The sequence below is a fragment of the Colobus angolensis genome, unplaced genomic scaffold (genome assembly GCF_000951035.1).
Source record: "Colobus angolensis palliatus isolate OR3802 unplaced genomic scaffold, Cang.pa_1.0 Scaffold387, whole genome shotgun sequence".
NCBI lineage: Eukaryota > Metazoa > Chordata > Mammalia > Primates > Cercopithecidae > Colobus > Colobus angolensis.
This window is the reverse complement of record NW_012117232.1, coordinates 1,328,058-1,334,057: the sequence shown is the minus strand read 5'-3', so window position 1 is coordinate 1,334,057 and position 6,000 is coordinate 1,328,058.

The following is a 6,000-nucleotide window of genomic DNA, read 5'->3' as shown; positions in this document are numbered from 1 at the left end:
AACCAAAGTGGTTGCTAAATACTGCTTTTTCCATGAGTTGTCAGAAAGAACATCCATCCACAACTTCTTTTTTTTTTTTTTTTTCTGTTTTGCCTTTATTGTAGATTTTTTATTGTCCCAAGGCTGTTCCCATGATCTTAGAAACAAACTGGTGACAAAAATTCAGCCTCTAAAGACATTTAAGGGTAAATATCCTTTGTTACAGAGACACAGGTGTAATCGAGTTGTAAGCAAAGATGTGGCAGAGGTAGATCTGCCAAAGAGATTGGAGATTTTCGAAATTTGGCCAGGAAGGAAGACCATGTCCTTCCATGGTCCAGCAAAGAACCATGTTAAGGTTGCTGTGTATTAGCCCATCTTTGCCTCTGTGGACCCACTGTAGAGGTAAGCAGGACATGAGATCACGGTCTCTCAGCCTCTCACGAACCATAATTTGTCATTCCTCCAACCTGCTTCTGGTCTAATCCTGCAATTCCAGCTCATTTCATTCTCTTTTGTTCCAGGATATTTTATGTTTCTTCCAGGTAGAAAGGAGCGGGAAAAATAAGTTAGAAATTTTCAAAAAGCTTAATATCAACTCTCCTCTCAAGTTGAGATATAAAGGAAGGAGATATCCAATATCTTCTACAGCCCAAGCTCGCTTTAATTATCAAATTCCAGATTTTTGTGTTTCCCAAGAAACCATCCCATCCATTCCTGCTTACTGGCTGGACAGCTCTTGTACTAACAAGAGAAAGATGGGCATCTTTCTCCTATTAAAGTTTCATGAGGACAGTTTAATGGGACTTCTTGTTCACAACCTTTCTCTAGCACCTGGCATAGTGTTGATATATAAATGTTTACTCAACAATAGAGGAATGAAATAAATAAAAAGATCTCACAGCTCCTTGGTTTGGTTTAATAACTATCACTGCCTAAATATTCTTCCTTGTGCTTGTGTCTAATTTAGTTGATTCTGGATAGAGATAATTACTCATGGCTTCCTCAGAACACCATCTTGCTCCCTATTCAAAGCAACTGCTCTAATGGTTGACAAATGAGATGTAGAGCCAGCAAAGGGCAGTAGACAACTATGAGCACTGATCCAACACATGCACAGGTCTCACAGGTCTAGGTTCACCTGCAGTTGTGTTCTCCGCAGGACTCTGAAGCACTGTCAGTCCAGCCTGGTGAATATCTCATCAGTATCCTCTGACGCTTTGGGAAGGCCATCAGAAAAAGCTGGACTACATTCCAGTGAGAGAAGCCTGGGGCCCACTCAGAATCAAGCATACACTTAACCCCTGCCTTTAGAAAAAGCCATCCTCTTAGCATTTTTAGAAACATTCCATTTCCAAGACCAATCTGTTAGGTAAAGCTACCTTTTTTTTTTGAAGGATTATTTATGAGTTGATCTTTTTTTTAAAAATAAGTTAAATTTTACTTTAAGTTCTGGGATACATGTGCTGAACGTACAGGTTTGTTACATAGGTATACATATGCCATTGTGGTTTGCTGCGCCCATCAACCCATCATCTAGGTTTCAAGCCCTGCATGCATGAGGTGTTTGTCCTAATGCTCTCCCTCCCCTTCCCCCCAACCCCACAACATGCCCTGGTGTGTGATGTTCCCTTCCCTGTGTCCATGTGTTCTCACTGTTTAACTCCCACTTATGAGTGAGAACATGCGGTGTTTGGTTCTCTGTTTCTGTGTTAGTTTGCTGAGGATGATGGTTTCCAGCTTCATCCATGTCCCTTGGAACCAACCCAAATGCTCATAATTGACAGACTGGATAAGGAAAATGTGGCACATATACACCATGGAATACTAAGCAGCGATGAAAAAGAATGAGTTCATGTCCTTTGAGGGGCAAAGCTACTTTTAAGTACAGTTGAATTATCTCCTGAGTCTCCGATTTGAGGGTAGTGGGAAGTGCACAGGACTAGAAGTCAACAGATCTGGGTTGGAAGCCTTGCTCTTCTGTGTTATCTTAGGCAAGACAAGGTAATTCCTAATTTTGCATTGGTACAATGAAGACATATGACATGGACTCTGACGGTTCTTTACACCAAATTTCTCAGCCCCACTATTGACCTGCACTAGGATTCCTGCATCAACTTTTCCTGGTGCTCAGTGCTACCCTAAATGTCTTCTCTGACTTTCCATTGCTTTTTTTTTTTTCCTTTTTCTCAAAATACCCTGCTCTGGAAAAAAAGAGCTATGGGACCCAGGTTCCCAAGGTTCATGGGATAGATAATCTGACATCTTTGTAAGGGGAGGCTTCTCCCAGTAGACACCATGTGATATGTGGCTCTGGAAGGAAATGGTAAAGGGGAAGAAGCTAAATACGGAGATAACCCATCCCTGAAAGGATTCATCCAGAAAACTTGCTAGGGTGCACTTCCTGGGGCCAGGTGGTTAATAAGAGAAATCTCTATTGTTCTGGGTTTCAGTTTGAATGCAGATCTCTATTTTCTCCTGGAAAAGAACCAGGGAATGGGTTTGTGATGTCTGAAACTGGCCAGATTGAGAAGTATTAACCCCAAAGAGCTCCATATCTCACAGTCAGTCCTTCTTATGCCCCACAGTTATTACAACAACAGGGATTTATGAGTCCACTCAGAGCCAGAAAGCAGCTGTGATGAAGATCTTGCTGATCCCCAAAAATGAAAGACTGTTGTAGTTCTAGTCTGTTCACAGCCTCATGGACGACTCCCCATGTCATTGTTGTCTGCAACTAAAACTCAGTATCAATTCTCCTGCCTATTTAAACATAATTTTTTTCCACGTGGTCCAGAATGATTAGACAGGATCACAGCTATTCAAACTGACCTTTCCTGGGCTTAGAAAAATACCCTTTCAAATCATGTTGACTACCATTATTAGGGCAGGCTGCACTGACACTTCCTTCTCCCATTATTCTGAGCCAGCCACTTCATGGTTTTACTTCAGTCATTACCTTGCTTTGGAAGTCTGGCAAAGTCTCTTGCAAACCCAACTCCTTACAGTCCCCATCTTTAAAATACGGTCGTAACACCTGATTATCCCTGAGCTAGAGGACAAGTCTACCTTATATGTTAATTTAATTAAAGCTGTGTATTGTGCAAGTGTGTTTTAATTTGAACTATTACTGATTTTAGCACATTTTCAGAAAAGATGAATTTCTAGTGGTTTGGTGTTTCCTTCTGGATGTATGAGTCAACAGGCAGCTGACACCTAAGGGTATCATCAAAGATATCCCTTGAACTTGGACCAAAGACAATACCAATGAAACTATAGGTGGTAGAAGGAGCCTGGGAGGATTTATGTTCCCTATTAATGGCTTGGCTATGGTCATTTAAAAAGAAGAGATAGCATCTTCCCTTCTGGGCAAATATTTTTCTTGTTAACCACGTTCTTCACGCATCTCTCTCTCTCTCTCTGTGTGTGTGTGTCTCTCTCCCTCCCAAATATTTGTCTTCTTAATTACTCAATCTTATAATTTTACCTTTTCTTTTGTTAGTGTCTACCACTTTGTGCTTTGTAAGAATTGTCTTAGAATTTGGGATGAGACTAAATGCTGCTGAGTGTGGTCTTTATTGCAACAAGTACTTGGTGGTTTTCCCTTCCCCCTAGTTGGTTATCCTCCATATTATCTCCCCCTACCCTGCTTCATTTCATGTACACTCTGTATGTCCCTCCTCATTTAGCCTAAATCCATGTGTATCTTCCCCACTGGGCTGGGAGTGCCAAGTGTCAAGGTGAGTCAGCTTTGCTCTTCCCCATATCTCTTCCTGTTACCACTTGGTCACTCCACAGATGTGCGTGTGTGAATTAAAGACTGAATAAAATATGACAGCTTCTAGAGCAGCGTTGTTTTCCCATAGCCTGGGGACACTAGAGATTCTTGCTTATCTTCCATTCATGGACATATATTTTATTAGCCTTGATTTCCTGCCTTGATGACAGAAAATGTACTATTATTACCTCGTCATATAAGACATTTCACAATTTGAGAAAGTGGTTCCATTTATCTCTTATGTCTGAAAATGACAAGTCTACATTCTTTTGAGAAACTGGGAAATGCATGAACTCATCTCTTTCCACCCTAATTTGTTACAGGAAAAACCTGAGGAGATCTGCCAATCCCAACTTATTTCCGGAAAGCTACAAGAGCTGCTCCTAAGGATGTGCCCTGCTTCCAAATCATCTTTGTCTTCCATGTAAACTTTTAGGATTCAGAACTTCAAGCACTGAATACACAGCCTGAAAGCTCAAAAACATCGCCCTCACCTTCATTTCAAGAGAATATGTTTGGCTCTGTATGAATGAATCTCGAAGCCTTGTTATATCTGAAAGAACCTTGAGTATGTGGCAAGGGAAAGGCCACAGTGGAGAGAACCCATCTATGAATTTGGTGGAGAAGAGACCCTGTCTTTGGGTAGGGGAGAAGGTTTTGCATTTGAGTGTCTGAAATTCAGCCCATTCAGTGCCATTTATAGGGAGCTCTTCTTCTGGCCTTGACTTTAAGCACATTGATGGTGCTTCACTTTCCCTTAGCACTCTCATCGTTTGGTCTGAGTAAAACAGCGCTTTCACCTGAACATACTCCCTGGAACACTGTAAAGGCATGTTGTTCTGGAAGGGGTTTTGGGAACCATTTTTTCTCCTCCTCTTCTTCCTTCTTAATCGTCTTCACAATTAACTTCTTCACCATCATCATCACCATGGTCATCTTTATCACCATCACTCCTGCAGTATGATCACCATACCATTATTATCATTATCTTTATCACCATCAGCTCTGCATCATTATCATCATCACTGCATCCCCATCATTATCCTTATCACCATTATCTCCACAGATTATATCATCATCATCATCACCACCGTCACGACCATCATCACCATCAGCTCTGCATCATCATTGTTATCACCATCATCATTATCACCATCACCATCACTACTATCATCTTTATCACCCTCAGCTCTGCATCATCACCATCATTATCATCCTTATCACCATTGGCTCCACAGATCATCATCATCACCATCACTACCATCACCACCACCATCATCACCACCATCATCACCATCTGCTCATCATTATCACCATCGTCATCCTCGTCATCACCATCATCATCCTATCACAATCATCTCTGCAGTATCATCACATCACCATCATCATCTTTATTGCCATTAGCTCTGCATCATCATCATCATCATCACTATTCTTGTGTCAATGAAGTACTTTATTCTTTTCAAATACTTTCCCATCTATTAACTCATTTTGATCATCAGAAAAACTCTGGGTGGTAGGCCAGCAGGAATTAAGTATACTTATGTAACAGATATGAAAACTCACATTCATACTGATAAATCTAGTTGTCCAAGACACAGACAGAGGCAAGGATAAAACCAGTGACCTTTTTCCCCACTATAGTGAGGCAATGAGAAGTTTTCTTTGTGAAATAAAGAGGTGGGTGAATGAGAGGGGAAAGAGTTGGGGTCTTAAAGAAGTGAGGCTCAGACTGGACTCCTAGTGCTAAGGGATTGAGCAGGCCACACTCTCCTGAACTTAAAATCTGATCCAAGGGGCTCTTGAAGTTTGCAGGGCATCCCAAAGAAGGGTCACATATTTACTATTCTAAAGTTGTGACTTTCATACACAGTCCAAAAGATAAATGGGCTGCTGGATGCTTTTGATGATTATTGTTGTGTTTTGAGCTGGTAGGTCTAAGTCAAGGTTTTCATACCTTTCAGGTACAGAATGATATTGGCAGAAAGAGACGAATACAGGAGCAATGACAGCTGCACTATTTGGGAGGATGAATTCTCCTTTTCCCATCTCTGAGCCACACGCAGCAGCCTTCCCAGAGCCATGAATCATCCATTTGAGGGAACGGAGGGGGATAGAAAATTAAACATAATTTATGCTTTGCTAATTGAAATCAAATACAAAATTCAATCTCCCGTGAGTTGCAATGCTCACGTTTAAATAGAGTGGAAGTATTGTTAACCTGACTCTATTTCAGCAAGTTG